The sequence below is a fragment of the Ursus maritimus genome, unplaced genomic scaffold (assembly GCF_017311325.1).
Source record: "Ursus maritimus isolate PB19 unplaced genomic scaffold, ASM1731132v1 scaffold_9, whole genome shotgun sequence".
Lineage (NCBI taxonomy): Eukaryota > Metazoa > Chordata > Mammalia > Carnivora > Ursidae > Ursus > Ursus maritimus.
In genome coordinates this window covers 30,904,442-30,916,892 of record NW_024427107.1, presented here as the reverse complement: position 1 = coordinate 30,916,892, position 12,451 = coordinate 30,904,442, and positions in this window count along the sequence as shown.

The following is a 12,451-nucleotide window of genomic DNA, read 5'->3' as shown; positions in this document are numbered from 1 at the left end:
TGCCATATTACAGAATTTGAAATGTGATGAGAAAGAATATCCAATAATCGCCCTCATAATTAGAATTGCCCTTTGTCAATCAGTAGACAACACTGCTATTAGAATTCTGATATAACATTCTGTTTCTAATTTCTTTGTAAGAAGTTTTTTTTTTTTTTTCCTTCTCTCTGGAATCTTTTAGAATCTTTTCCTTATCCCAATTTGATGCCTTAAGCTTTATTATCATTGACTCAGCTAGCAAATCTATTTTGTCTTTAATTTTATTGTTCTATGTTAATTTTAATTCTATTAGTTCACTTAATTTTGATCTTTCTTTCTTTCTTTCTTTCTTTTTTTTTTAAAACAGTCCCAAGTTTTTCTAACTCCATTTTCCCCCCTAATAGCAGGCATTCTATAATATTTTCTTTCTCTGGTTCTTCTATGCTGCATTATTTAACTTGTTTTTTCACTATAAATTTTTTAAATAAATATCCAAAAACACTTTTCTGGTATTTTTTTTTCCCCTAAGGGGAAATTTTTTCTAGGGCTGTCATCTTCCCAAAAATAGTGTGGAGATAGTCTCATGATCTAACTACACTCTGTGGTTGGTTGCCTTGTATGTACTTAATTTGCACTTATTTGTAGAGCTAGACAATAATGTTTATATCCAATTGTGTGCAGGAGGTGTAAAAAGAACTATAAAAGGAGGAGGAATCAGGAAAACAATTATCTAGAAGATTCACCCTTCTAGAGTCCTTTCTAAAATGTTTTGCGGTTCTTGAACCTGAAATGCACCATGTTGGAAAACTGTCCTGTTAAAATGGAGACAGACTTTGAGTAATGGAGGAATAGATGCAGCTATCAAATAGGTTTATTAAAATTTCATGCCATACTGAAGTTAAGAATAAATCAAAAGAACATGCTTTGTGGTTACGCTCTTTTTCCTCTGCTCCCACTCTTCCTGCTGCTGATTACTTCTGCAGCCACCTTCTTCAGCTACAATGTCTGAATAGATCTCAGCAACATTCCTTGAGCTTAGATCACATGGCAGCATTTCTCCCCAACTTCAAGTTTAAGAGACTGATATCTGTGCCTTGAGAATAGCATACTCACTTGAATTTACTCAGATTGTAGTATATCTGGTCAATATTTCCTAGGTTGTGGTAAGAGATCTGGTACTTTCCTAAACTTAAAGTTTCCATAAATATTTTTGATTCACTAGATTCATTCCACTGAATATCAGAGATCGGCAATTTTTGAAATATGCATTAATTTATCCATATTTGCTAAACATATAGTCACCTAGAAATTAAAGCATCTATTTTTTAATCACCATCTTTATTAACTTGATCACATTTATGCTGCTTTTATATTATTTTATCTTTCACATTTGAAAAAATATGGAATAAAAATTCAAAGGTTTATAAGATGGCATTGGTGGAATATCCTGAGAATTTACCTCAAAAGTTACTTGGTATCTAAATAAATACTTTTTCTCACTTAGGTATTTAGTGTTAGAAATAACTTTCATTTTGTTTCATATTTGTTAGTGAAACACATTATTATATTTCCAGTGAGATTCTTCCAAAATTTGGTATGTTTAAAAAAAAGATTAAAAATGTAAGAAATATAGTTGCATGGGTAATATGGATTTTTACATTCTGTAATAAATGCTAAGAGACCTTGGGGACAATCCTAAATGAAAAGGTGAAAGTAAATAAGATTCTTCAACGATAAATAATTTCCTGAAGGAAGTTGGAACAGAACAATTTCTCAAGTTCTCTTTAAGTTCCGTGGTTATTCAAAATTCCCAGTGTTATGCTATTTATACTAGCGAAATCACCACCAATATGTGATATGTCCAAGTTACAAACACTCATTTTACTTAGCTTTTAAGTGAGCTCAGTCATAACATCATTTAGCCACAGACCATATTATCATCTGATCTTTTGTTTCCAGGTAGAATTTTCACATGCTTGCTTGCTATTTGACATGAATTAACATTGTAGAATTTAAGCCTCTATAAAATATGTAGAATTTGTCTTTAACTATAACCATATTCACAAATCATTTTGGACAATTTTCTCTAAACCAGAACAATCTAAAAATAAGAAGTCACTTAAAAAATTTATTTCCTAGTATACCTGATTAAATGAGACTCACATTATCCGGCAAACTTTATAGTCTATGTATCATGAAAACTCACAAACTTGATACATCACACCCAAGTGTGTTATACATACATATGCATATATATATATACATATATTTATATAATACTATATATATTATCTAGCAATAAAGCTATTCATTCATAATTTATATTTTTGGATTCAAATTCTGCATATTAGGTCATCTCAGGCACAGTTTAACGCCAATGTGCGTACAAATTAAATGCCTCACTTTTACCCTCTGAGAAAATAAAAAAGTTTAATATTAAGTTTAATGTTTTATGATTTACTGAAATCAATTCAGACAGAATAATCATACCTTTCCAAAACTGTCTAAAGTGTACTTAGTATCTATCGACCTACCTAGCTAGCTATGATTTGCAAGCAAAAACCATAATTCAGAGACATAAGTAGGAAATGGAGAATCTCAATCACACCTAGGCTCTGTTGCACTCACATACATTTCACTTGACATAAGTATTTTACCTGAACATGTAGCCCTGACATTCTATTAATAACATTTATTGCAAACTTTCAAGCAAGGTAAACAGAATTTACCCTTCCAGGTACACCACTGTTTGAAGGACATTAGCAATGCATAATTTGTAGAGACTCTGGTCTTCATGACTCTGTTTTAAAAGCTAGCAGATATGCCAACATAGTAAGTTATAACCCCAAATCACGAACCTCATGCAACTGAGAGGAAAGACATTTACTCCTTCACACATAATATTATGGCAATTTCGGGGGAATCAAAGTGTGAATAAATACAATAACTTAAGTTTATGTACTTTCTATTATAACTCTGGAGAGTTAAAAGGCAATGGGAGCTGCACTGAGTTCCTGGCATGTTTAGTAACGATCAAAGCAGAAGGGGGAAAACGTATATATAATGCTAATATAAAAATATTGGTATATTGATTTATATAATACTATTTAATATAATCAGGACTAGAGTTGTATAAGAAGACTGGGATATGCATGTGATTGGTTTTATATATGATGCTTTCTCTAGAACAAATTACCGCCTGCCTTGCTTCTACAACTGTTCAGCATTTCTAATTAATTTCTGACCCAAAATCTAATGCTTTGGTGTGTCATGGTACAAATTGCATAACACATTGTATACGTAATTCAAAGACTTTGGGAACCAACCAACCCATATTTAATAAACATTATGCTGATTTAATACTACATGAATTGTGTATTATTTAGAATCATGTTGAAATCACTATTCTGAGTGTAAACTTAGTCACTGTAACTCAAATAGCTCTTCATTATTTGTATTGATTATACAAATTATTCTTGTGTGAGAACACTAAGCATAGTATCCTATCGAAATGGGGGAAAATATGTTTATGATAATAAAGAATCCTGACTTTCACAGAAGCCAGGTTTGTACTATCAATAACTGAAGTGAAATATGAAATTTAATAGTGATTTAAAAAATAATCACAAAACATTAAAGTGTCACCTGTATATTTCTAAGTAGTTAGGTGGATTTTTTTTAATGCCCCTAGTTGCAAACTCTTTAGGACAACTTTCTAGAAAATTAAAGATCAAACTAGAGACAAAGTGATATTATCGCATTTACTACAACACAAATGAAGAAATGGAAACAAAGTAATGTCTTTCTCAGAGTCACAAAACCGGGCAATCACAGAGCTATAGTTGTAAACCTAGCTCTCTGGCAACAGAATAGCAAAGTATTCCTGGGACCCCGACTGAAAGTCTTTTCTAATTTGAACTCCATATTTTACACTTTTTGACCCTCAGCAAGTCATTTAATCTCTTTCAGTCTTAGTTTTTCTATTAAAAAAAGGAAGAAAACCAAAACAGCAACAAAAACAAAAAACAAGAGTAACAATAATACATCATGAGATTTTGTGAAAATGATAAACAAGCTTAGAAATTTAGTGGGTAAAGGGCTTAGTGTAATACATCATACATGGAAGTATTAAATTAATATTAGCTATTATTTTTATTGTATATATATATGATGGATATACGTATATCCATCATCAAACAATGCAAAGAGAAGGACATCTGTCCCTTGGAGTAATGACTATGTGCTTCTTTGGGACCTTGAATATACTGAGTCTACCATTAGTATAATTAACCCATCACAAACTCCTTTAAAGCCTTGTCCTTTTTTATCCTTCTCTGCATATAAAGTAGCAAAATTCTAAGCCTGTTTCTAATTGAATTGTGAACTATACGGTGCCTGTACCAGGTTAAATGTTGAATATTGTCTGAGAAAAATCAAATAGCCACGCTTTGTCTTTCAATTCATATAGGCCCTCAACAGTACCCGAAAACTCTCCCACACGTTGTTAGCATGTTCTTTCTCTTCGTTTCCAAAGCAACTGCTTCATACCTTCTCCTCACACCTCAAACTTCAACTGTACTCACTGTGACTCCTCATCTGCAAGAGCTAAAAACATTGTCCCAAACCTCCTCATGAATATCAAAGCAATCAATCACGAACTCCTTTCTTTCCCTACCAATACATCTATGTGCTTATCTAACCTGAATCCAGTTTTGCATTTCCTCCAGTTACAGCAGTCAAGGTAGCTCCTCTCCCAACAAAGGCTAGCTCTTCCACCTGTACCCTCAATCTCATCTATTTGTACCTCTCAGGTAGTTGCTGCTGTAATAGTCACTTCTCCTTATAATTATTAATATATTCCTCTTTCTTGAATATAACCATGCTTTTGTGTTCACCCATTACAAACAAAGAAAACTGAACAAAGCAGGGCTAAAACTTACATTCACCACACCTTACCCTCTATACAACTCTATTTCCCTTTAACTTCACAGGAAAACTCTTGTTAGATTTACACATTATCTATAATCACTAAATTCACTTCTTTAACTCCCAATTTCCTCATCCTACTCAAAACTGATTTTGTCCAAATGACTCTACTGATAGTAATCTTATCAGGTCACTAATGGTCTCATGTATGTTATCCACAGCTATTTCTCTGTCTTCATTTTATAACCTCCAGGCAAAATTTTTCACAATTGAACACTTCCTCTTTTTAAAAAAAAGATGCTGTTTTTCCTTGTCATCGATGACACCATATTCACCTGTTTTTTCTTCTACACATTGGTTCCTCCTCTTTAATTTCCTTATCTGTTCAGATACAAATTTTATAGTTGCCCAGAAGGTCAGAGACTTTATCTTTTCTCTTTACTGTGTCCCCAGATTATATAATCAGTTCCATGGATTTAAAATGAATTCATTGCTATCTGTATGTTGTTGACATCAATTTTACATCTCTAATAGTGACTTTTTCATTAAGTTCTACCATCAGATTTGTATAGAGAATTACTTATTTGATTTGGCTACCTCATCATCACTTCAGATAGCATATGACCTAAACAGAGTCCCTATTTTCACTATTTAAAAAAAAGCAAGTAAACAAACAAACCACTTCACCCCAGCCAAACCATCTCAGAATGAGACTTAACTGATTTCCTTTTTCCACTCCTGCTGTCCATAACTGATCCTCTCCCCATAGCCAGAGTGATCTTTTAAATACCACAAGATATTTTTCTGTTTAAGATCCAACAGATGATATAAAATGGAACCACATTAATACCCACTCCAAAAGAAGACAGAAAAAAGAAAATGGGGAAGAAAGAACATATGAGATAACAACTAACAACATAATACATTCAAACCTAAACCTTATATTGATAATCATATTAAATTTAGAGGTAAAAACACTCAAATTGAAAGAGATCATCATATTGCATATAAAAGTAAGACTTAAATCTACACTTCTTACATAAAGAAGAAATACATATATTTTATACATATATACATATAAAGTATTTATTATATAATTACTATTTACATTGTAATTCACCATATTGACAAAAAATAAACCAAAACAAAACAAAAACAATATGCTCATCTCAACAGACACAGAAAAAGCATTTGTAAAGTCTAATATACATTCCTGATAAGGACTTTTAGAAAACTAGAAATAGGGGGCATCTGGGTTGCTCAGTCAGCTAAGCATCTGCCTTTGGCTTAGGTCATGATCCCGGAGTCCTGGGATCAAGCCCCATTTCAGGCTCCCTGCTCAGTGGAGACTCTGCTTCTCCTTCTCCCTCTGCCCCTTCCACTTGTGCTCTCTCTCACTCTGCTCTCTCTAAAATAAATAAATAAAATCTTAAGAAAAAAGAAAAGAAAACTAGAAATAGAAAGATACTTCTTCATCTTGATAAAGGACATCTATGAAAAAACCTACAATTAACATCATCCTTAATGAAAGACTGAATGCTTTCCTTCTATGTTCAGAAACAAAGCAAGGTTGTCCCCTCTCATCACCTCTACTATAATACTGTAATAGAAGAATCTAGCCTATGTAGTGAGGGAAAATAAAATAAAATGCAGCAGGATTAGAAGAGAAGAAGTAAAACTATATTTGCAGATGACAAAATCTTGAATCATACAAGCTTTGGTAAACTCAATTTATTTACTCAACTTTTATTCACTAAAGTAACAATCCACAAGATTGTTGAGAATCAACAGGCAGTGGAATTCATAATAACTAGTTTTAAAACTTAAGGTAAATACAAATAATGTAAAATTATACAATAATAGATTGTATTTATAGTAGTTCAATGTAAGTTCCATACCATGTATATCCATATAATTAATTGACTTTTGCATTTCCATTACTGCATTAAGTAGGTTAGTGAATGAAATAAAGGCATGATGTAAAAATTAAAGATATGTACTGATCTTAATTTTAATCCAGAAACTTATATGAAGACAGCAGAATAGCCTAATAAGTCAAGCTTAACCTGACTTTCTCTTAAGAAAATCATTTTTTTAAAACTTTGATTACTTTGCAAAGTTTGCATATGGGAAAATAAACTTTATTTTACGTATTAATGTAACCATATTCTGATTGAGTCTACAAAAGCAGAATCTAGATCATCTCAAAACTTGATTCTGCTTGCATATGGGCTCTGGATCCTTGTACAGTCTATCTTTGTACATGGCCCTTTTGAAATCAATGGAAATTCCCTGTTCAAATTAACAATATGAAGGTAGGAAACCAAATGGAAAAAAATGACCCTTGAGATACTATGGCTCTTGAAATTGAAAAGTTACCTTGTTATTACAGAACTCAAGCCAACACATTTCCTATTTCAAGGGCATTAAAGTTATGTGTTAAAAAGTATTTCTAAAACAGCCTTCACATTCAGCAACACACTGGTGCATTAAAACTGAACTGAGATCTTAGGAATGAAGATAATGAAAAAACAATAGTACTCTTATAAAGTAGTTTTACGAACTGCTTATCAAGTGTAATAATGGTTTTGAAACTACTGGAATGCAAAGGGAAAAAAAACCCCTATCATTTCCATTTTTAAATAACTTGAGAAAACTAACATATTAAAACCTAGAGTAACTCTGATTATATATTTTTATATATAGTGGTAAATATATATAACATTTAAATCTGACATTTTAACTATTTTTTTTTGTGTAAAATATAGTGGCATTAATTACATTTACAATGTTGCACAGCCATCACCACTATCTACTTCCAAAACTTTGTTATCACCCCAAAAGAAAATCCGTACACATTCAGCAATAACTCCCCCTTCCCTCCACCCCACCCTTGGTAACCCCTAATCTACTGTCTGTTTCTTTGAATTTACCCATTTGTGGAATTACACAATATCTGTTCTTTTATGCCTGGCTTATTGCGTTTAGCATAATATTTTCAAGATTCATCCATGTTGTAGCATGTATCACATTTTGTTTATCTTTTCATCAGTTGATAGACACTTGGGTTGTTTCCACCTTTTGACTATTGTAAATTATGCTACAATGATTGTTTGCTTACAAGTATCAGTTTGAGTCCCTATATTCATTCTTTTGGATATATACCTAAGAGATGTGTATGACAAATTATTGGGTCATATGGTAATTCGATGTTTAATGCTTTTGAGGAGCTCTCAAACTGTTTTCCATAGCTGCACCATTTCACTTTCCTACCAGGGATACACAAAAGTCCCAATTTCTCCACATCTTCACTGACATTTATTATATTAATTTTGTGTGTGTGTGATATCCATCCTAGTAGGTATGAAGTGGAATCTCATTGCAGTTTTGATTTACATTTCCTTCATGACTGATGATGCTAAGCATCTTCTTCCATGGTTATTGGTCATTTTCGCACCTTCTTTGAATAATGTCTGGTTCTTTGCCCATTTTATAATAGTGTTGTTTTGTTATTGTTGTTGACTTGCATGAGTTCTTTACATATTCTGGATATTAGACCCTTATCTCATAAATGTCATATGCAAATATTTTTTCTTCTTCTGTGGGTTGTCTTCTTGCTCTGTTGATAGTGCCTTTGGCCTGGGCTTGTAGGTCCATTACTTAAACAGTCATTGCCAAGTCCAAAGTAATGAAGATCTACCCCTATGTTTTCTTCTAGAAGTTTATACTTTTAGCTTTACATTTAGGCCTTTTGATCCATTTTGGTTTATTTTTACATATAGTTAAAGATGAGGGTTTATCTTCATTATTTGCATGTACATATTCAGTTTTTCTAGCACCAGTTGTTGAAGAAAGTAATACTCTCCCCTCTGAAAAACTGTGGCATCCTTGCCTAATGTCACTTGACCTTATACATAAGGGCTCATTTCTGGGGTATCATTTCTCCTCCAATGGTGTATATGTATACTTTTTTTTGTCAGTACCACATTATTTTGATTACCACAGCTTTGTAAGTTTGAAATTGTGAAGTATGAGCTGAGCTTTGTTATTCTTTATCAAGATTGTTTTGACTACTTAAGGTCTCTTAAAATTTCATATTAAATTTATATGGGTTTTTCCATTTTTACCCAAAACACCACTGACATTTTGAGAGGGAATGCATTGATTCTGTATTTTCATAGAAATGTCCTCTTAACAATATTAAGTCCTGTATATACGAATGAGATGTTTTTCCATTTAAGTCTTCATTTATTTCTTTCAGCAATGTTTTATAGTTTCCAATGTACAAGTCTTATAGCACACTGGTTACATTTATTCCTAAGTATTTTATTCTTTTTGATATTATTGAAAATGAAATTGTTTTCTTAATTTCCTTTTCAGATTGTTGCTAGTATATAGAAATACAGATAATTTTTGCAAATAGATTTTTCATTTATCAAATTTCCTAAATTTTAAAATTAGATGTAACAGTATTTTGTGGATTCTTTATTGAGTTTTCTACATATAAGATCATGTCATCTATGAACAGAAACAATTTTACCTCCTTCCAATTTGGATGCTTTTTATTTATGTTTCTTGCCTAATTGCTCTGGCAAGAACATCAGATAACTATGTCAGAGAGAAGTGGTGAAAGCAGATATCTTAGTCTTATTCCTTATTTCAAAGGAAAAGCATTCAGTCATTCATCATTAAGTATGATGTTAGTTGTGGACCTTTACCATATAGAAAAAGATTTCTTCTAATTATAGTATTTTGAGTGTTTTTATCATAGTAGATGTGACAAATGATATTTTTATGCATCATTTAAGATTATCATGCAGGCTTTTTTTCCTGTATAACATTAATGTGGTGTAACACATAGACTGATTTTTGTATGATGGACCATCCTTGCATTCCTTGTGTAAAGCCCACTTGGGTCATCTTTATAGTCCATTTTATATGCTGCTGAATTCACATTACTAGTATTTTGTTGAGGATTTCTGTATCACTATCATTGATAAGGGATATTGGCACAGTTTTCTTTTCTTGTAGTATCTTTGCCTAGTTTTGCTTTCAGGGTAATGCTAACATCATAGAATAAGTTAGGAACTATTGCTCTGTCTTCTTTTTAGAAGAGTGTCTGAAGAATTCGTATAAATCTATCAGTGAATAATTCACCAGCTGCTCTATGCTTTTCTTGGTTGGGAAGTATTTCTTTGAATTTTTAATTACTGATTCAATTTGCTTACTTGTTAGAGATCTATTCAGACTTTCTTTTTCTTCTTGAGACAGTTTTAGAGTTTGTGTGTTTATCAGAATTGAACCATTTAATATAGCTTCTCCAATTTGTTGGCATGCAGTTGCTCATAGTATTTTCCTACAACCTTTTTTATGCTTGTAAAGTCAGTAAAATGTTCCTCTCATTTCTGATTTTAGTAATTTGATTTTTTAATTTTTTTTCCTAGTTAATCTGAATAAGGAGTTTTTTTCTACAAGCTATGAGAGTATTTGTATAGTATTGAACTAGCTGGAGTTATATAAACTAGGTTGTTATGCATCTAAGATAACTGTAATTCCCAAGGTAAGCATTGATTAGTTAGGTAAACAACTAAAAATATATAGAGAAAGGAAAGAAAAAAGGTATATTTTCTTTGAGTATTATATTGTAACACTGAAAATCAGATTTCCAACCTCTGGGATTACTTTTCTTTTCCTTTTTGAGTACTCTATTCATTGATTTTTAATTATTTTTCCATACTATACTGGCAAACTTTGTGTTCCTTTTTTTGTGTGGTCACTGTTTGTTTTCTGTTACCTCTGTGATCAGCTCGTGACCTGATGCTATTTCCTTAAATTTCTAGATCAAAAAACAGAAAGAGTACTACCAATAGATGCTGTTGGGGAAGCCATCCCTTGGGAAATGAATCAAAGGCAAACATCTGTGTTAGTCATTCAGGAACCACCAGACCCATCAAAACACACAAATCCAAATTATTGGAGGACAAAGCGCTTACTGTCCTGCCTAACACCAGCCTGATGCTCCAGAAATTCAGGCTCTCATCCCCACAGCCACAGCAAGGGTTAGATACAAGGGTTAAAAACATACCCACTGCTCTCTTACCAAAGTTCAGCAGCCTCTCCCTTCACTGGGCCTTTCCTTGGTTGTTGTAAGTATGTGATTAGTTCTAGATTCCCAATACAGTTGATTCTCACACTTTTTTTTCTGGCTTAATGGTTGTTATAGTGGAAAAAAATAACACTAGGAAATTCCCGCTCTGCCATTTTCCATGATGTTACTCTAGGTTATCTTTTAATCTATTTAAGTATCAACCATCACTTGTAGCATCTTGTTCTAAAAGTTGTTTGAATTTAGAATATTATCAACGAATGTAGTATGGATTTTATGAAACAAGTTTAGAGCATGATAAATGACTTAGTCCAATTTAGTCCATACTCATTTTTTCACCAATAATATCTCATTTTATTTTCACAACACTTTGCATAGGTATTATTATTCACATTTCAAAAGTGACAAGACAAAATAAAGATTATACAAGTCTAATGATAAAATCATAACTTGTGAATGGGAGAAAGAGAATGCAAAGCCAGGCCTCCTGAGTCTATATGCCACACTCTTTCAATAAAACAATACTCCTAGAATATTACCCTCTGGTGATTTGAGTAAACTATGAATATAAAATGTGTACATTGTGGCTGTACCAACTTGCATTCCCACCAACAATGTAGGAGGGATCCCCTTTCTCCACATCCTCTCCGACATTTGTTGTTTCCTGCCTTGTCAATTTTTGCCATTAACTGGCATAAGGTGATATCTCAATGTGGTTTTGATTTGAATTTCCCTGATGGCTAATGATTTTGAACATTTTTTCATGTGTCTGTCACTCTGGAAAACAGTGTGGAGGTCCCTTAAAAAGTTAAAAATTGAGCTACCCTATGATCCAGCAATTGCACTACTGGGTATTTACCCCAAAGATACAGACGCTGTGAAGAGAAGGGCCATATGTACCCCAATGTTCATAGCAGCATTGTCCACAATAGCTAAATTGTGGAAGGAGCCGAGACGCCCTTCAACAGATGACTGGATTAAGAAGATGTGGTCCATATATACAATGGAATATTACTCAGCCATCAAAAAGAACGATTTCTCAACATTTGCTGCAACATGGACAGGACTGGAGGACATTATGCTAAGTGAAATAAGTCAAGCAGAGAAAGACAATTATAATATGGTTTCACTCATTTATGGAACATAAGAAGTAGGAAGATTGGTAGGAGAAGAAAGGGAAGAAGAAAGAGGGGGTAAACAGAAGGGGGAATGAACCATGAGAGACTATGGACTCTGGGAAACAAACTGAGGGCTTCAGAGGGGAGGGGGATGGGGGAATGGGACAGGCTGGTGATGGGTATTAAGGAGGGCATGCATTGCATGCATGGTGCACTGGGTGTTATACGCAAGTAACAAATCATGGAACTTTACCTCAAAAACTAGGGATGTACTGTATGGTGACTAACATAATATAATAAAAAATATTAAAAAAAGAAAGAA